This window comes from Dermacentor silvarum, chromosome 2 (assembly GCF_013339745.2).
Source record: "Dermacentor silvarum isolate Dsil-2018 chromosome 2, BIME_Dsil_1.4, whole genome shotgun sequence".
Lineage (NCBI taxonomy): Eukaryota > Metazoa > Arthropoda > Arachnida > Ixodida > Ixodidae > Dermacentor > Dermacentor silvarum.
The window spans coordinates 20,297,030-20,318,713 of record NC_051155.1 but is presented as its reverse complement, the minus strand read 5'-3'; the positions used below and the strand labels follow the sequence as shown (position 1 = coordinate 20,318,713).

Sequence of the window (21,684 nt, the reverse complement as noted above, 5' to 3'; positions counted from 1 at the left end):
ACACGTTCAAGAACGACCTGCCCCACTCCCAAAATATGGGTGGCTTAACCAGAAAATTGGCTTTGTTCAATTCGAGCACATTCATCATCATCAGAATATAGTTATGGCCACTGCAGGACGAACGCCTCCCCCTGCGATCTCCAATTACCCCTGTCTTGCGCTAGCTTATTCAAACTTGCGGCTGCAAATTTCCTAACTTCATCATCCCACCTAGTTTTCTGCCGTTCTCGACTGCGCTTCCCTTCTCTTCGTATCCATTCTGTAACTCTAATGGTCCACCGGTTATCCATCCTACGCATTACATGGCCAGTGCAGCTCCATTTGTTTCTCTTAATGTCATCTATATTATCGGTTATTCCCGTTTGCTCTCTGATCCACACCACTCTCTTCCTGTCTCTTAACATTAGGCCTAACTAGATTAGAGCACTGCACGGGCCGATTTTTTGAGCACGGGCCCGGCCCGGGCCCGTTTTTACGTTGGGCTGCCCGCCCGAGCCCGATCAAAACTTTTATGGCGAGACCCGGGCCCGGCCCGGGCCCGGAAATAATCTACGTTACCTGCCCGGCCCGGCCCGCCACCCCTTTACCTTAGGCCCGAGCCCGGCCCGAGCCCGACTCGAAACCGGCCCGAACCCGGCCCGAGACCGAAAAATAATGTTTTTCAGAGTTGAGACACCCGAGAAAAACTCGCTGCACGTTACATGCACACCACCAGAAAGCCCGAGCCCGGCCCGGGCCCGAGTCAAAAAGCACACGCCGTGCCCGAGCCCGGCCGGAGCCCGTGAAAAAACTGTGCTACCCGGCCCGGCCCGGCCCACGGGCCGGGCCGGGCTCGGGCTTTCGGGTAAGCCTGAGCCCGTGCAGTGCTCTAAACTAGATTACCAAGTGAAAACTATCGCGCAGCAGAGTCAGAATGCTTTCGCATTCAATGCACGTAGAGAGGCTTATGCGCCTCTGTAACGTTTTACTGTGGCAGATATGCACTATGGGTCCTTGTTGAGCTTGCAAAAACAGAGCTTGCGTGTTACGTGTCATAAGAAACAAAAATATTTTTTCCACAAGCAAGGAAAATAAGTCCATGCTATAACAATAACGTCATATTTCCTTAGCATTGCGAGCAAATATTTCCTGTAGCAACTGTATCCGAAGAAGAAAGTTGTAATAAGAATTAGTGCATGCCAGGCGCTGTGTTGCAGCAGAAAACTTGGCCTGACAACACATTGCCGGGGCACATGGCATCGTGAGTTTCACCCCTGAATTCCAAGCTGCGTGTTTACGCAGTGACCAAAGGGATTTGTACAAGGCAGAAATGGTCTCCCGTATTTGCTGCGATCGTTCTTTCCGTGCTGTCCAGGAAGCTCGCTTAAATTTGTCACACAGCTGCATGAATATGCATCTCTTTCATCTTCTTTGCCAGAGTGCATACACTATCCGCATGAATGCGAAGTGAACGTGTACATGTTTGCGGCAACCTCGGTGATATTTAGAAAGTACTACAGATGCGGCAAGAACGATTTGTATTCTGTCGTGGACCTTGGAGTGTGCATACTTATGGCAATTTTCAATTTGTGGTTCGCGAAAACGCGATGACGAGCTCTTTGACTCAATCTGCGCCTCGCCATCGCACGGCGCTTGCGCTGCCGGGCACGGATCTCTTCCAAATTAGGGCAGCGCGAGCGCCGGTACGAGCGCACACGCAATCTCGCGCCACTTTCTCTAGCGCAAATCCGAGCACGAAGGGAGCGCTTCGTTGCCACCGCCATAGCGAGCACCACGCCTCGGCGCTCTCGCGGATTTCATTTTCCGAGTGAGGAATTCGGCGCGGATCCCTCCGAACGTCCTCGTGCAAACACGCATTTTCTTTTATTATGACGATGATAGCTTTAGCGAAAAGTAAGATGTTATAATAAAACACCAAAAGGAGAAACAACGTTATTACACAACGTGGAGGATACGTGCGACGAAGCGTTCGCAAAACCACGTCCTTTGTTGACGGGAAACGTGGCGCGCATTTCAACGAGCTCTTCGTGCCTGTTTACGGTGAGGAGCATCCGCGTGTCCTGCGCAACGTTCCCGCTACCCTCCTCTCCCTTCCTTCCTTTCATGTTCCCCCCCCCCCCCCCCCCTAGCCGTCGCGATAAGCAGACATTGAGCTCCACGGACGTGTCTCTTGGCTCGAAGGAGAATCGTCGTCTGAATAGAAAAAAGTCGAGATGCCTCTGGCACGGCAAAGCGGACTTAAATCGCGTGAATAGCCACTTGGGCCATCACAACGTTCGTTCCCTTCGATAAAAAAAAAAGGACGTGGCGCGAACTGGCTCTGGACAACGAGCCCTCTCGTGTAGTATGACGACGGGGTACGATGTCTACTCCACTCATCAAGTACAGAAGCATTATGTTTTTTTTTTTTTTGCTCTTGTCTGCGCTAATATTTGTAGAACCTTGTGTACAGCTGTTTTCTTGGTCAAGTGAAAATCGGTAACGCTGACATTATGCAAAAAAATAAAAAGGAAGGAAAAGCGGGCAATCATGTCCAATTCACATTGGAGACGGGAATACGAAACTGTGAAGACGCTGCAGTGCACGTGGAATGCAGAGTATTGCTTCTAAATGTTTTTGTACCGGCACTTTTTTCCCTTTGAATCGCTTATTACGCCTTCAGCACGTTCTTGCAGTATTTTATTGGTTTCAATTGCCTGACGCCACTTGCAAAGAGTAATGAGGTTAATAAAAAAGGACTTTCTCACCACAATGTGTGAACTTGGAAGCGTCAGCTCATTCAGCGGTGTCTGTCGTTTTTCCACGAATTCTTGATAAACTCTTGTGTGATAGTAAGCACTGCTTTAAGCAGTGCCACAGGCTTCCGTTGGGAACACAGTTCAAATTAAAATGTCCGCTATCATGGAGACATAATTTGCTATTCCTGGTGCAATTTTTGGTGGGTGATTTGCAGTTCTTGTTCTCTTTCGGTTTTCCTATTATCGATGCCTAATAATGAATTGCGGGCGCCTTCAGTAGCTTGGGTAAATGTGAAGTTGAACACTTAATCACATCCTGCCATATCACATTTTATCCCCTTTAAACGTCTGTGTGTGAGACATCTGCGAAAAAAGTGGAGCGAAATGGGCCATTTTTACGTATTATTTAAAATACATACTTACGCTAAACCAACTAATTCTTAACTTTCTAACCTGTATTTAGTAAACTAAATTAGTACGTAATTAGTGAACTTCTGCAGCACGTGTTTTGTGATATGTTACTTAATATCAAGGTTATTCCGCTACGCTGTAACAAAATGTCAACATATAATGAAAAAAAAAACAATTTTGTTTTGTTACGGAAGATTTTCCGAGCGCAAACTACATATACTGTTGGATTTCAACAATCTTTTTTTCTGTTTAAGCTTGACGGCAAGTGAACTTAATGAATTGTTACCAGCAGGCTGTGAAAATTTTATGTGAGAAATAAGAGCAAATAAAAATCTAGAGAAATAACTTTTGTTCATTTTGGTGCTATCATCAATTACCATTTGTGTGCAGCTTCACCCAACCCGCAACTGTAGGCTGACATATCTCACATAAGAGAGCCACGTATTCCTAATTTTTGAAGAAGCTGCTACTGCTCAGGGAAACAATCATGCAAATCATAACATCACTATGTATATTGATATAGTTGATCCTTGTACATGTCGCTTAGCAGGCGGGTGTCTTGTCGCACTTGTCGCATAGTGTTGGTACTTGGACTTAGTATCGTAGTGCTTCTATACCTTTTACTGATCATCACACTCACGTCGAATAATTGCTTAGGGATAGAAGCTACTGATAGGGGCGCGACCACTGGTCGACGGGCAATTGTAATTGAGAGTAATTACAAAGACGTGTAATTACGTGGTGTCAATTCAACAAGTCATACCCATATTCAAGCATTATAAATAACTCGGCGTACACATAAACGAAGCAAAGACTTACTCAAGCACCCGCCAAATAACCTGCAAATAAAAGGTAGCGGAATGCAGCAATAATGAAACATAGATTACTGTGGGGCCACAATAAGTATGAGGTGGTGCGTGGAATCTGGAAAGGACTAATGGCGCCGGTGCTAACGTTCGCAAAAGCCATTGTATGCTTAAAATCTAATCACTTGTCGGGCTTGGAAGTTAACCAAAGATCAGTAGGCCGGTTGGCTTTGGGAGCCGCGGTAAAACCACAAATGAGGCAGTGCAAGGTGACATGGGTTGGGCCTGCATCTTTTGAAGTCAGAGAAGGACAGAGCAAAATTAGTTTTGAATAAAGGCTCAGGAACATGGATGAAAATAAATGGGCGGCTTAAGTGCACAAGTATCTCTACATGAAAAGCGTGGACACAGAATAGAGGAAGAGGTCAAGGAAGTTGGCAACCAAGTACAGGATAATCGAAACTGTAAATAGACAACCAGGAGTCATTAGAAAGAAAGTGAGAGAAATAGAAACATTGAATTGGATGTAAAGAATGGAAACAAAAAGAACAATGGATATTTACAAAAACGAGAAGAAAGAAATTAGAAGGGAAAATCTGTACGAGAACGCAAAGGCAGTGCCTTGCTATTTGAGGCTCAAGCCGGTTGCCTAAGGACCAAAACATACCGGAGCAAATATTCGGAAATAGATGAGGCATGTGTATGCTGCAGCAAAATTGCTGAGACCACTCAGTACATCCTAATGGAATGCGAAGGGATTCACCCAGTGAGGACCGTAGGTAACGTAGCTACTCCTTTCAGAAGCGCTTGCATTTAAAGTGGACGAAAGCATCAACCGCTTAGTAGTCGAGGTAATCAAGATCCATTTAGATTATTGGTGAAAAAAATCAGGGAAAAGATTGATACGACCGGGTCTGTTACCGTCAAGTGTATCGATATAAGGTAGATAGGGAAGGTGTGAGGAAGCGAAGAAAGGTCAAAGAGATGTTTACAAAAATGCTAGAATTAAAAGCGTGTATAGCATAAATGATTTACTCAAGCAGGCTAAGCGACTACTTGTGACCACCCCGTTACAGAGGGGTTGCCAATACCTCATCATCGGGCGGCGGCTGTGCAGTCGGTGTCTCGGGCTGCAGGACTATTCAACCAAGCGCGCGTTTCCGACGTGGTAACGAATGAAAGGACTTTGGATGTAAGGTAGTCGGTATACCCACTGCGGTAGCTTAGTGGCTGCGGCATTGCGCTGCCGAGATGGAAGTTGAGGGTTCGATCCCGGCCGCGGCAGCCGCATTTTAAAGTGGGCAAATTGCAATAGCGCTCATTTATATTTAGCTCCAAGTTAAAGAACCCTAGGTGGTCAAAATTAATATGGAGACCACACTACGGCGATCCGGATAATCTGATCCTGTTATTCGCATGTGAAACCTTGGTAAATATAGTTTCAACGTGTTCGATTATTACTGATGTGACATCACAGTTGCAACGCCGACTGTCCGCTGTTGCCCGAATTCGGACAGCTTGTAAGCTAGTGGGCAATGTTTGGCCTATATGCAGAGAAGTAGCTCCATGCGTAAACTAGTATTAGCAGCATGGAGTTTGCGCACGATTATCCGAACTAGCAGTTCGAACTAGTGGAACCACTAATTTTGGCAGTTGTACTGCTTGACGGATATCTGAGAAGGAAATACCGCACTTTTATTGCACTTAACTGCACGATTACGTGCGCGACTGAAAGTGTTGCGGCATTGGCCATACAAGTGGATTGGCATTTTAGGCCGGTATGTTCAGGTGTGTAGGTGCAACGGGACAGTCAAAAACACAAATTTTTGGTCTAAAAGGCCCTACTGTGTGCGAGGAGCTGTCTCGCATTTCCAGCGGTATTCACCGCGCAAAGGGGGCAAATTTCCCACAACCTCGCAGGTAGTGTTACGAGCTATGTCCATGTACATTATAATGCTGGATTAAAATGCAATATATTGTCATTTACCGTTAATGTAGAACGATAATAATGCCCTAGAAATATTGCATGCGGCTGTTGTTAGGCATCGTTCAGTGGTATTCGGCTCTAGTCATAATACAGGCCGTCGGCCGCTACGACCCTGCCCTGCACGAGCTGCTCACTTCACCGCTGATATGGCACGTTCTGTATCGCAGATGGCAGGCTACGACAGAGTTACGTTATGTTTCATACCTCCGCTATTTTCTCTTACTGCTTCTCCCCATTTTTAGGTGCGAAATACGTTATGCGCTGTCGGCATCTCCTGTCGTCGCCGTCACCGTAGCGGCACGCGCTCGGCACGAGCGCATTCCGAGCGTCCCGCGTGGCGCGTGCCGAGCGCTTCCTTGCTCGTCGTCGTCGTCATCTTCCACAGCTGGCTGCGTTGCCGCTCTTCATTCCAGCATCGAATTTCACTTCTGTCGTCGTAATGGGGAGGCCGCGTTTACGGGGCCTTTGCTTAAGCCATTGCTTAAGGCAGTCATCATCATCATCATCAGCCTATATTTATGTCCACTGCAGGACGAAGGCCTCTCCCTGCGATCTCCAATTACCCCTGTCTTGCGCTAGCGTATTCCAACTTGCGCCTGAGAATTTCCTAACCTCATCATCCCACCTGACTTTCTGCCGTCCTCGACTGCGCTTCCCTTCTCTTGGTATCCATTCTGTAACCCTAATGGTCCACCGGTTATCCATCCTACGCATTACATGGCCGGCCCAGCTCCATTTCTTCCGCTTAATGTCAACTAGAATATCGTCTACCCCCGTTTGTTCTCTGATCCACACCGCTCTCTTCCTGTCTCTTAACGTTACTCCTAAGATTTTTCGTTCCATTGCTCTTTGTGCGGTCCTTAACTTGTTCTCGAGCTTCTTTGTTAACCTCCAAGTTTCTGCCCCGTATGTTAGCACCGGTAGAATGCAATGATTGTACACTTTTCTTTTCAACGACAGTGGTAAGCTCCCAGTCAGGATTTGGCAATGCCTGCCGTATGCACTCCAACCTAATTTTATTCTTCGGTAAATTTCTTTCTCATGATCAGGGTCCCCTGTGAGTAATTGACCTAGATAAACATATTCCTTTACAGTACTGCTCATACTGCTTAAGGCAGTATGAGCCCATTAACGGTGTATCACTGCATGCTTCGCACCTCCACAGGTTTTACGCTAGTGTAGCTGCATTTCTCTGAATGGATCATTTGACACTTGCGCATAAATTTGCCGATAACTCCAACAACTGCGCCGCTCAGCGCGAGTTTTTAGATACGAAGCCACAGAACACCCATACAAACTTAGAGAAGGGAAACTGTAGCTTCCACAGTGCAACAAAAAAGAGAGAGAGAAAATGATTTAATGAAAGGCAGGGAGGTTAACCAGGACTGAGCCCGGTTGGCTACCCTACACTGGGGGAAGGAAAAAGGGGAGAGAGAGAATAAGAGAAGAATAGAAAGTCCACTGTTGATATCGCCGACGTAGCAACAGATCTCTGTTCTATCACTTTTGATCAATCAGTCCGGGTCATAGACGGTCACTCAGTCCTGTAGTTTTTAAAAATCGCAGCAGCGCTTTTGTGGCCTTTTGCAGCTGTGATATTCGAGGCCATGGTCCCAAGATCTTGCTCAAGGTGAACGGTCTTCTATCTAGCCTATTGAGAACGTTGCAGAGGTGATGTCTTTCGTTTTGAAAAGATGGACAGTAGCATAGTAGGTGTTCTATAGTCTCATCGACACCGCAGGCATTACACTCGGCGCTATCAGCCATTCCAATCAAACACGTTTAACCATTGGTGAATGCAACACCCAAGCGTAAGCGGCACAGCATTGTTTCCTCATTTCGCGGAAATCCAGGCGAAAGCCGCCGCTGCATAGATGGGTCGAGAGAATGCAGCCAATGTTGGGTGAATTCAGTTGTATGCCACTTCTCCAATGTCATAGTTTGCGCTAGCTTGCTTAGGTGTTGGGCTGCGTCAGTCCTCGATAAAGGTACAGAAACAAGATTTGTTCCCACAGTGCAACAAAAATAAGCGTAGCGGTGGCGTTGTGAACTAAAGTATGCGACCGAGAGATGGCGCTGGCACAATCAAAACTAACATCATCATCATTACGCAGTGAGAAATATTGCCGCTACGGTAGCGGTTCGTAGGGCTCGTCGCGCTGCTCGCTCGCTGGTTTTGGGCGTTTTGTTACCGCTTTCGGGACGATATTCTTGCGTACTGTACTCTAATATGACTACAGATATTTTTATTATGTCGCCAGGTGACCGAGAGGCCTCAACTGGCAATAAAACACTTCAAACAAGTAAGCTTACGTTGTTTATTGTCAATGGTGAATGGAGCAGCGTATACTCATAATTTTCATACAGGTCAGGTGGAAATGTTGTCCGTCACTGAGTATGCAACGTACAGAAACACAGATAACCATCTATTTAATGGAACACAAAGCTGAAATCGAGCGAAGTTTTCTCGTCGTGTTCAGCGTGCCACTAAAGCAGGAATAACGAAGTTTCAGACAGCGATATTTATGCCGAGCTACCCACGTACTTGTATTGCGTACAGGGCTGCTTGACGTTTTATATTCTCTGCGTTCGAAGAGTTCAGCTAGATTAAAGAAAGGAACATAAGAAATTGCCCGGCAAAAATGTACTGCCGGCAAAATAAGCTCAGGCTGCAATGGGGGGAGGGGGCATTATGCTAGATTTTACGTCACATATTTTCTGCTCTTGATCTTCTGCTGCACATTTAGTGTGCAGGTGCGGCAGCAAAGGCTTTGACACAAGTGGAGTACTCGTATGGAAACCAAGGAAGGTAATGGAAACAGCAGTGCTTACAAGGACTTCTACAAATATTGTGTGAATAAACAAGGACACTAAATCAACATATAAGCAAGCCCAATTAATGCTCACAGATACTTGGAAAATGCAACTTTCGGTTTCACGTTGAAAAAGAATCTCGGTATATAAATTCAAACAAGGCAAAGAGATTGCAAGGAGATTAACACTTCAGTTGAGTAACAGAGGTGAGCAAGGGAAGCCTCAGCTTGGAGCCAATGTTTCACCAAGGAAACATATTTGTGAGTGCCGAGACGAAGATAACTTGCCAAGGTTGAATACTGGGCGTGTTGGTATAGCATACTAGAAGCTGGATTGCGTAACATTTTTCACGAGACATACAGAGAGAAGACAAGTTCCCACGCTTTGGTTTCCCTTGCTCGTCCACTGTTGATTCGCAGAATGTTAAGCCGATTTTATTCTGCGAGTACATTTCAAAATCTTTTTTGGAGCATGCTCGGGTTTGTCATCTGCTGTTTGAAGAGAAAGAAAAATTGTTTTTAGTGATTTCTCAAGTTTGTGAAGTGTGAAATAGGCTGGCCGGTTGCGTGAGCTTGCCTTTTCTAGCTATCTCTTATGGTGTAGGGCTAGCCTAATTACTGATTTAATGCAAACTGGCAATCATCCTCTTGTAGTAAACAAATGTAAAATACTTGTATCCAGATCTAATTCTAATCCTAGCACTTGCCATGTTAACAACGTTCCCTTATATTTTGTCATGTCATATAAATATCTCGATGTACACATTAAAAATAGCTTAAATTGGACCGTTAATATAGAGTACGTCATTAGAAATGCTAATTACATGCTGGGGTACTTACGGCGCAACTTTTCCAAAGCAGCGTCTACTTTAAAACTACAGCTTTATAAGACTAATTCGTTCGAAACTTGAATGTGCATCTGCAATACGGGATCCCAGTCGCGTTAATCTTATTACTTCACTTGAATTGGTACAAAATAACTCTACTCGTTTCATTATTTCAAGTTATAACCGCACCATGAGTATAACCTCAATGTAAACTAATCTAGCACTTATTCCACTAGCATCGCCGCAAGGTCGCCCGTCTTTTGCTATTTGATGAACTTTACCGTCACACCGCACTTCATGACGACTTCGTACTGCGGCCTCAGTACATTTCAAACTGCGTCGATCATAGCAGTAAGGTAAGAATTGATTCATGTGACACAGTCTTTCTTTCAATCTTTCATCTGCCGTACATCTCAGAAATGGAACCATCAAATATCGTAGCCATCACAGTTAACAAACTTTCTTGCAAAACATGAGCTAACTTTGTATAATCAGGAGAATAATTATGGTACGAGAACTCACTGCACTTATTTGTTTTACTCTACTACTTTGTAACCACTCCCCACTTTAATGCCATGTGGCCCTGAGAGTACTTTAAACAAAAAAAAAATAATAAAATGAAGAGTGACTGCCAGAGTTTCAGTCAACATGATGTATCATTTCTTTAAAATTGCATTGAGCGCTTTTGATCTTTTAAAATTTTTTGCAGTTTCATGTAACAAATTATGGTTGTGAGGGAGCATGTGATACTTCGTGGTACTAATGCCCGTCAAACTGATTTGCAAGGAGCAGATGACAGAGTTTGTGCATTAGCAAGTAGGAGCTTGCTACATTGTTTCTGTTCTGGTCGTCATGGCTATAATGACTGGAAAAGAAACAAGTTAGGACTCAACATCTTACTTCTCCGATTGTCATAAAGCGCCCTTAAAAGCAACTAAGCTTGTATGTCAAGTTTCTCATTCCCACTTGGTATGATACAGAACTATAGACTGCTGCTTTCCTAACAGGGCTCACACCTCTCCATCTGGTCAACGTCCAAACATTTCATGGTGAGGCACGTAGTTCAAGAGCACCTGTTGTCATTATGGTGACAGTTAAGCTTCTTGTGGCTTAGTGTGGGCAGCCTGCAGACGAATAATCTCTCTTTTGTCCGTCTTCCTGAAAATAGAAATTACAAAGCCATGACACACATGCAAACAAAAATTGGTGAAACAAAAGTTAGTCCCATAAATGTACAAATCACGGTTCTAGTGTAAGTGTTCAGAAACATACCCTGTGAATATTCTGGCCCTCGATATTCCTGTGGTGACACGTTCACTGTTCACTTGTACGTCCAGAGAGACTATAGAGTCGAAAGTGATGAGTCCAAATATCAGCAGCGTCTTCCAGGCTGGAGTCAAAGAAAAAAGAGCTTCAGTTAGTATGGTTCAAGTGTGGGTGAGTTTGTTATTCATGTATGACAAAGAACAGTGCACAAAACGTTCCATGTCAGAAAGGCACACACACACACACACACACACACACACACACACACACACACACACACACACACACACACACACACACACACACACACACACACACACACACACACACACACACACACACACACACACACACACACACACACACACACACACACACACACACACACACACACACACACACACACACACACACACACACACACACACACACACACACACACACACACACACACACACACACACACACACACACACACACACACACACACACACACACACACACACACACACACACACACACACACACACACACACACACACACACACACACACACACACACACACACACACACACACACACACACACACACACACACACACACACACACACACACACACACACACACACACACACACACACACACACACACACACACACACACACACACACACACACACACACACACACACACACACACACACACACACACACACACACACACACACACACACACACACACACACACACACACACACACACACACACACACACACACACACACACACACACACACACACACACACACACACACACACACACACACACACACACACACACACACACACACACACACACACACACACACACACACACACACACACACACACACACACACACACACACACACACACACACACACACACACACACACACACACACACACACACACACACACACACTGTTTTTATTGTGCATTTCTTTCAGTGGTGTCCTTGTGTGGGCTGTGGTTAGTCAAGCATCAATTAGAGCACAATTGTTTCTGCCAGACCCTAGTATATAAACACAGTCATTTTATTATGTCTCAAATGCAGCTAATGTCACTGTATCACCAGTTGTACATTTGTCAATAATGTGCAGTGAATTTATCTCGGTGTATGATTTATGCAGAAACAGCAAAAACTTTATTATTTGTGCTGTACTCATGTTAGCAATTTTAGCAACTTGGCAAAACAGCAAGAGGCTCGTTTGAATTGCTTTGGAAGGGCAATAACTGTATAATTATTACTATTTTCTACTTTTAAGAAATGACCGGAGGAATCTGTTTTATGCACGCAAAGAAATTCAAAGTTGAAAATGCGAAGCACTCCTTTTTTACTCACCGGCGCACACGCCCAGGGGCTGCAAGGTTAATGCGCTTTCCTGGGCAGTCTTCAAGCAGACTGTGCTCGGTTCCAGCGATGAATTTTCGTGCTGGCCCGCACCTTTTTTTTCACGCAACACGTCATTACGCGGCCAGAAGCGGCAGATCACTAACAGTGGAAGCCGTGCATGCAGCCGTTATGCCAGTGAAACGCCGCAGCTGATAAAGTTCACCGTCTTTAAACACGTTCGCTCGGTGCCCGCTATCGAATGTTGGACGCATTAACTGGCTGAGATATTATGAATACCTAATTAAAACGAACGCGCGCGATGCTGCTTAAAGGAAACGACTACCCCGTTCGCAAATATAACCGCCGTACAATTTGAATCGATAAACGGCACAGACTGCAATCGATACCAGTGGGCTGCTGCTGATCACACGTCAGTGAGGCCTCAAAACCTTTATTCTAGTAACAAAGCACTGACTCTAATAACAGAAGTTAAATAAAAAACTATGTACTGCTTATTTTGTAAAAAATGACACCGTAACTATGTTTGTCGGTTATTATATGTACATTAATACATCAAATATTCAGCCGCGTTGAGCGCCCCTAGCAGAAAAAATACGAACGAAAGTAGCGACCAAATTACAGTAGCTCCACTTGCGCGCTTATGCTGGAACGCGACGCGGTTGATTTTTCGCCCTCTGTGGCTATTTGATGAACTCGAGAGTTTCCGGGGTCTGGCGAAGCATCTTATGGTCGGGGCTATGTCACTCCCTCCCTGCCTCCATACATCCGCCGTGTGGCGTCCACACCACTACTGCGCATGCGCATCCTGTTCCCCCTCCTCTCCTTGTCTTCTCTCCTCTCCTCTGAGCATTCATGCGCATCCTCCTCCCCCTCCTCTCCTCTCCTCTCGGCATTCCTCCTCTCCGGATTGCGCAACGAATGGCAACACCTGCGGCTCCGCGCGCGATAATGCGAAGCCGCTTAGGTCACAGGCACCGGGAATAAAGTCCCTATATAAGAAAAGTACCGCCATCCTTTGACAAATGCCGCTTCGCTCTCTCCTGTGCTATCCTGTATCTCCTATTGGACGATGATAGCGCGCGCTTTTCACTTCTTTATATTTTCTTGTTTTCCGCTTCAGAGCCATGTTGAAAGTCCTCTGCGCAGCCGCAGTCGCCGGCGGCGGCGGCGGCGCGCGCCCGGCCTGAAATCTTCAACGTGGACTTTCTAGGTGCGCCACCGTCGACTTGGCTTTCGCAAGCAAAAAGTAAAGAAAAAGCAAGCGCTTTAGGAGAGGAGGCGGCGGAGGAAAGAGTAGATGGCGGTACTTTTCTTATATAGGGACTTTAACCGGGAACAGTCACCAACGCCGCGCGTGTTCGGTGTGAACGCGGGCAAAACGCCGACGGCGTCGACAACAGTTCTGCGCGTTGCTGGTGCTGCTACATGTCCAAGTTGATACAGCTGATAAAACTACCTTGAGTCGACCCCATGGCTGCTTCGCATACTACTCAGGGTTCCCCTTTGGGAAGATGTAATTTTTTTAAGTAGACGATCGGCCGGGCCCTTCAGCTCACGGAAATTCGCTTCATTAGGAACTAAGTTATTCTAGTGGTGGCAACCACCGTATAGCCAAGTTAAGGAGCGCATTGCGACGTGAACCATCGAGCCGTGAAGACGCACACCACTTAACTCTTTCGTTCTCTCTTCAGAAGGCAGTCCGCTTTCCCGGAAAAGAATGAAATAAATGAGAATAAGAAATATACGAAAAAAACAGAAAGAAGGCGAAGCATAGAGGTATCCTTTCTGCGACTGGCGTGTCACAGAAAAGGCGCTTGCAGCTTTTGCTCTGCGCACAGACACGAACGGTTCTCCATTCGAAAGTTTCTCGTGTGCTGTGACATTGTTTTTCTGTATAGCTCTTCCCTAAACTGCAAGCACCTATGTTGTATACTTTATTTTACTTTTCCCTTTAGTTTATTTAGCTTTTCATGTTGCTTAGCCGCTACAGTTCATTTTTTTATGTTTGGGATAACCTACCCTTCGATGGCTTATTTTTCCAGGGTAACATAATTTAATAAACAACGGCTTCGTATGTTCAAAACCAATACCTATAAACCTTGAGCAGATGGAGACATCTTTTTTAGTTTGTAAATTATTTGGGTGCAGATTAGTTTCTTGCGAATTTGTAATAGGTAATGAACGAGAAGCTATAAAGGCAGAGGCTGAGATAGGGTATTATTAAGAACAGCGCTAAAAATACAGGTCACAAAGACGGAGAACCACACGGTTTCAGCAGTGACTCGGAATTTGGTTTTATTCGTACTCAAGAAGGTATTACATGTAGACAGTAGACACAATGTCTAATAAAGACTCTTTGCTTGTGGACAAGCAATACCACGTGTCCCCACCTAGTACCATCCACTAAACGAGATATCAAGGAATACATATTAACGCTACAATAAAATAAATACTCGGGAAGGAGAGAGAAAGGAAAATGGAGCAGGTGTGAGCTCCCGATTGGTTTCTATTTACTTCCTCTTTCTTAAGTCTTTCCTTCCTTGTTACGCTAATATGTTCCTTAGTAATCAACCAACTCTCCCCACTAAAAATTGTGCTGCGCTGTCAAGGTATGTCATTTGTTTTTGCGATAGTGATATCAAAGCCTGATTAATGCAGTCAGCATCTCTGCCTGCGCAGTGAGCTGCTTCGGCTATCACTCCCGTGTTCTGATCTTTCTGTTGAAATAATATTCGGATTTCAATGTCTTCTTGCGTTGTTGTTGTAAGTGCAGTTATGCCAACTCTCCCGACTTTCGATCCCACCTAGATATGAACTGAGAAGGCACTTTTTGCTTCGACAGGTAGACAGGAAGCCCCACAAATGTTATTGGAACAGTTTGAGCAGCGAGTTCTTGGCTATGGCGTTGCCGAGATAAAATTTGTTTGTTTACGACGTGCGCGTAAATACGAACAATGTCCATGGTGCCGAAGTTATTTGCGCATACCCGAATGAGTGGTGAGCTGAATGAGAAGCACCCGCTTCTTTACGAAGTAAAGAACCCTTCTATATTTCGCGTTGTTTGGAATCCGAACAGAAAACGTAACAATGTTTACCTAGTTCTTGCCACTGTCACTCTTGTCACTCGCGGCTGGTATCGCCGTTGCTGCTTAGTTCCCCGTAGTGAGCTAATTAAACCATTTCGACGACTTCGACAGTTCATAAGCACAAAGCAGCTCAAGTGGCGACTGCCGCTACACTAGTCCCGTGGCAGATGCCCGTCTAGGTAGCCCTTGTGAGCACCAGTGCCATGGTGCGACATCTTCAGGCAGCAAATCAACCTATCCCTAGGGGTACATGGGAATTTCATGACCACTTAAGTATTTACGAACTGTGCTAGTACGCTGTGCTTCAGTCGTATTGCAGCGCTTATAGCTCGATTCCTTCGTAGTCTCTGTAGTTCGAAGGAGAGTAAGATTTACTCGTTATAGTCGTCAACTATGTACCACGCTTTTTTTTCTGTCATGGGACAGACAAATGTGTCAACAGAATATCCAAGTAAAATTACAGAAGAATAAAGAACACAAAACATTTCCAGTTTCTAGTTTTGCTGTTTCATGATCATTTTTTCGAGTAATGTTCAAACACAAAGCCTGAACCCATCTCACTCAGACATTTGGCCACGCTCAACTCCGCTCTTGTTCTTCCTTTGCAGTTCATGGAATCTTCGGTCTAGCCTTGCGGAATGATGCTGCTTTGTTTTCTGAGGTAAGATGCTCCAATTGTAAAACAGGTGTTACCAATCTTTTTTTATTCAATGTGTATATCACTGGTACCTTTTGGATTGATTGATTTTTCTCGTATTCTATGTTCAGGGAAACACTAACTTTTTCTCTTGGTCAGAAAACAAATTCGTATTTTTACATTGTCATATATATTTATGAGTACTGCTCATCTCATAAGGGAGTATAGAAGAAAATGGGTACTGCAAAGTACACGTAAAATATTATATTGACATTTGAACAGAGCACAGGCATACAGAATTCCATATAATTTGAGTACGAACAGGGGTGAACATGTGGGTTATACAATGAGTTACTAGTGTGCGATTAACGCTTCTATTACGCCGGAAGATTATTAGTGAAAATGAACTGCGGCGTCACTTTCACATACCAGAATCACAAGATGGTTCTTTTTAGATGTGATCGATCGGTGAGGAGTTTCATTTGAGGTTGGAGAGCAAAAAAGAAGGCGAATTGTTTGTTCAATGGACAGGCTCATCTTAAATATCAGAATTGCAGTGGAGCATAACTGGATTGCGTGGTTCCGTGAAAAGGTGCTTTGCTTAGGTATTGCTGTATTCTCAGTCCTATAAAAACTGTCTCATCCGGTGCGTGTCTGACAACAATAAGTACACTTTATTGTTCAACATGTACAATTGGGTCCGCAATTCTTATTGCAAAGGCTGATAGTGGCAATTGTAATGGACAATGTACACAAGGAGGCTCAGAACACCTGACATGCGAGTTATAAAGTTTATAAGCAGGGATAGGTGCCTCAGAAAGGTTGGCCAACGTTTCAATAGGAGGACCTATCTTCGTCAAATGCGGCCTCATAATCTTCGGCAGCTTAGTTTTATTGGTTTAGTAGAGTGATGTCACATATGGTCGTTGTCGGTGGCGGCTGGCTGTCTTAAAAGAAAACGAGCGCTGTAGTTTGACGTCCCTAGGCGTGGTTTCTAAGACGAGGGGACAAGACCCGGAGAGTGGGAATACAATTGAAAAAAAAAAAAAACAAAGAAAAACAAAAATGACATTGGAGGGTCTTGGGGGAGCGAGAGGTTAGGAAGCCTTCAGAGGTGTCGTAGGCGGCGTGCGTTTGTGGTTTTAGAAGAGATGGTAAGCCGGTCAGTGTGCGAATAACAAAAAGGCATCAGTTGAAAGAATGACTCAAGTCATTCTTTGAGCATATGTACGCTCTGGGCTAGCATGCGCGCGCACGGGACCACGCCCTCCAGGAGAAACCTAACCAAGGAAAGTTGAAGGAGCGTGCCACCGCCGACCCCACCAGCTCCCATTTCATGCGGTCTGGCCGCTTCACTCGGTTCTGTGACTGGCGCTTCTTGCACAGGGCACGCTTCATCTTGCTGCCTCTGAACGCAGCTAGGCCATGGGCATATGCCTCGGACCCACGCTGCAGGGTGTGCGGGTATGCGCAGGAAACCCTTCCGCACGTTCTGTGCCACCGCGTGAGCCCCAGCTCTGCATACAGAAGCCACCACAATAAAATTGTTGACCGAGTGAAGACCGCCGCCGCAAAGAAGCTCACAGTAACTCGCGAGAACAGTCCCGTCGGTGACACGAACCTCCGCCCCGATCGGGTCCTTGCCAAGGGAGTGCAGGCGATCATTATCGACGTAACCTGTTCGTTCGAGAACCTACTCGAGACACTGTAATCAGCTCGACAAGCAAAGGTCGAGAAGTACAAACCCGTACGGGAGTACCTCTTGCGCCGCCACCAGCGAGTCAGCATCAAGGCAATCGTGGTCGGTGCTCTCGGATCCTGGAACCCAGGTAACGACGGAGCCCTGAAACGACTCTGCAGCACGAGCGACCTCCGGTTGTGTAAGAAGCTAGCAATGAGCGAAACGATTGCGGTTTCACGCGAAATTTACTCTACGCTCGTGGCATCCAGATTAGCGGAACACACTCCCCAGTGGATTTCGCCTGCCACGACGTGAGAAAACTTAAAGAACTAACAGAGCAACCACGTAGAAACACGTCCACACTGGTTTTCCTTCAATAAAGGAAAATTACACATAAGAAATCGAGTTATTTTCATTAGAAAAATACAGAAACAGCGCGACACCGGACGATTAAAGAGCACAGGACAGAGTGAGGCTTATAGCGTGTCAAAAGACAAGGACGAAGGAAGACGTGACACTCGCAGTCGTATCGCCTGCGTGTGTCACGTCTTCCTTTGCCGTTAAAACACAACGGCAAAGGAAGACGTGCAGTCCCTAGCCGAATGGCTCTCCCCACAGGCACAACAACGAAGTCTAGATTTACAACCGCCTACGCTATGTCCAAAGCACCAACAATTGCGGCATTGTAATGAGCGCGAGGCAAGTGGGTCCTCTCTGAAGATTAGAGGCCAGACATTTATCTCAATGGGCCAAGATGTAGCCGCGAACGTGGCAATTAATGATTCAGTGGGTGCATTTTCCACCATTCTGTTGCACCGGTAAACTGCAGATTAGAGATTGTCTAGGGTCTCTGACAGACCTAAATTTCATTCCACACCACGAACTATTTCCTTGGGGCAGGTAAGATGTGCAGGGATGAAGGCACTCACTTGCATCTATCCAAATGATGATCACTTAAGTAGGTCATACACGCCCACCTGGTCTGGCGAACGGCCAAACTCTCGTACATCAGTAATGTACAAGTAATGCGTGGCCGCCTGAAGCTCCGCCTGCACTGCCTTTGGGTTGTTTAGCCGGATGGCTCCTCCATGCAAAGGCACCAGTGCCACAATAATGCTGCTCACTCCACTATGAAATAAAGCTTAAAGAGGCATTTGATCAGTTGGTAAGGAAGCCGACAAAGGCGGAGATCACTCCGGCCATAACCTGGAGAACTTGTCGACATCTGTGGCACTATCTCACTATTAAACAAATGAATTAATCTCAAAACGCTACTTGGCACCAACAATAAGGGAAATAAATCCGCCCGACATTTAGCCAAAACCCCGAGAGCTCACTGTTCGAAGAGCACAGTAGGCCCAGCGTAGATGTAGATGCTTATTTTGCTTTCTCTTTCCTATCCCGCCTCTCGATTTACCTCTAGCTTCGTTTTAGTTTTCTTACATGAGTGCTGGTTTATAAATCAGGTACAGGCCTGGCGGAAGCCAGCCATTTTTTTCAGGTGCATTATTCTTTTCTGTACTTGCATCGGCAGAAGTGCAATATTATGCGCAGTCAGTCTTACACAGTATCGTGTGGTATCACGCCTGTAAATATTCCCAGATGCGCACAGAGAAATCACCTCGTAAGAGGAAAAATAAGTAAACATCAATAATTGGCGCTCGCCACTGGCCAGTTGCAGAGACACGTCTATTTTTTTAGCCTCTTTCCTATTCTTCCTTTCGCATTTTACCTCCGGCTTCGTTTCAAACAGAGAAGCGTACTGCGCTCTCAAGGCGCAGTAGGTTTCTCTGTTTTAGTATCCCAGGAATGACTGAGAGGCAAAACATCGGTAAGCTACTTCGTGAACCCGACTTCGAAACTGCTAAAGTACTCCGTAGTTTTTTGTTTAGAGTGCTCGAAAAACACCTTGGGATTCATTCGACGGACACCAGCGCTAACAGTGGGCATCAACATGTGTGGGGTAGTGAGTCCATTAGAGCTATTGCAATTAAAGAATTGCATCGTTTCATTGTGGGTATCAAGGTAGTGGAACGACGTAGCGACTATGTCCGTTTTTTTTTTCTTGTTTTTTTGGCAGAACCTCATTATAGCCATGGGCACGCTTAGCGAAGCATCGACTAGTTCTGCGCACCAATATAGAGGAAAAGGCCGCACATAGCACCGCCACACAGCCCACAGTACCGCCAGCGCTCGGGCGTTTCCCCTTGTACGCTCCCCAAATGCTAACGCACGCTCGATATGCGCCGAGCGCCGACGGCCAGCATCCTCGGAGAGGAGGCTGGTGCGCGCACTTTCGCCAGTGGCCGCTCCTCACTCGGCGCATTCTTCCTCACGTTCCGCACCCTCTCACACGCGGGCACCACACCTCGAACTTTGCTGTCCCCGCCCTCGCGCCCTTAGGCACTTACCGCTCCGACAAGATCGAACATCGCGCTCTCCCCCCACTCGCCGATGCATTGTTCCGCGGAGAAGGATCGGCGAGGGCTCGGCTAACGCAGACTGAGTTAAATCGGACCGGAACCCCTGCGTCCACACGAAAGCGTGACTGGGAAACTCTTTGAGCTTCCGGTTGCACTCGTATTGTGTCCAGAAAGGTATTAGAGAAAATATTGCACTACTACGGGCTATGATATGTCACACATTTTACTCCATTATGGCAAGGGGAATAACATTTCCTCTTGCACAGCGCTTCTTGTCTACTACGTTTTCATGATGTGCATTTTCGCAGACTAGTACCACACTGAGATTGAGTGAAATGTGAATACAAATTCATGATGCACCACACGATATAGGGTGTATTAAGAGCCGATGTGAGACGGATAGTTACTAGGTACGTGTCCAGGATAAAACCCGTAAAGTAATAGGAAAGTTGAAAATATTTAGTTAGCAGTGGCCATATAACGTAGAAATATTCCCATTCTGATTTTATTCCAATCTCCTCACCTTTAAATATCGTAGCCACTGACGCAATCATAGAGCGGTGACCCGCAGCGTTGTTTGAGCAGCCCAGTCAAATGCTCTCGTCGATGATAGGCAGTCCCCTTTGCTTGCTTTGAAAACAAATAGCATTGTCTACACTGACAAATATTTCTTATCTATTTGGCTAACAAGAGGTGAGGAGCGCATTTAAGTGGGGCGGGTTTCGGTGGCGCCAAGTTAGCGCAGTGAGACATGCTTGTATGGCATGATGAAGTAACTGGACAGCGCCGAACAACGATGACAGACGAAAAAAAAAAAAGCTAGACAGGACGAGCGCTCGCCCTGTCGGTTTGTTTCATCTGTACTCGTTTTTCGACGCTGTGCACTTATTTCATCAGTGAAAATCGCTAACCGAATAAGGAGGGCGGTGCCTGCGTATGGGATTGGTGTGCTTTCCTTTGCTTCGCTTGTGGTGGATGGCCGAAAATCGCGGCGACGTGTAACGGCAAATTTAAATGGCACTAGCGAACAAGAGCTGGCAGAGCGATGTCGTATACGTGCTGAAAGGACTAGAAAATCTTATACTGTTACACAGAAAAGTATTATTACGCGCAGAGAAGCCCATTCTCCCCAGCAGCTCCGAGTACACAGTGCTAGATAGATCGTGGGGCAGCCATCTTTTATTTCGCAGCGGGGCCTTCTACGGTTCTTCAAAATAAACATAGTTTTGTTTGGTTTATCAATGCATCTTTAGTGCGTAAGTGTCACTTTGACATAGTGAGTCATTGCAGGTTTGTAACGGCGCTGACAGAGAGGAGAAGTAGGCGCAGCAGACAGAAAGACAGACAAAGAATTTTAATGAAGGTCCTGAGAAGCTCCGTTGCCCCCTAAAAACTTTTTGAATAGCGCAGGACTAATGCCAAAAACGGGTACAATCGGAAATAATAGTTGTCTTTGATTAGCCTAATCATGCATAATTCGTGCGTGCACCTCATCTGAGATGAGTTTTTGTGGTTGTCTTAACGTCACGTGACAGACAGGGTAAGTGGGGAAGGAGCCGGAATATTTTTGAACAATCGTAAAGAGCGGGTGGCAGAAATGGAATAGAAACAGGCA

General features: G+C 45.8%; 1 protein-coding gene across 1 annotated transcript in view; it reads left to right on the top strand.

Moving 5' to 3' along the window:
- Positions 1-21,684, top strand: part of LOC119441353 (uncharacterized) — a 257,145-nt gene that overhangs the window by 41,809 nt on the left and 193,652 nt on the right. Inside the window, exon 2 of the mRNA XM_049661182.1 lies at positions 15,937-15,989. The gene's annotated coding sequence lies outside the window, so the exon portion shown is untranslated. The remainder of the gene's footprint in view (positions 1-15,936; positions 15,990-21,684) is intronic.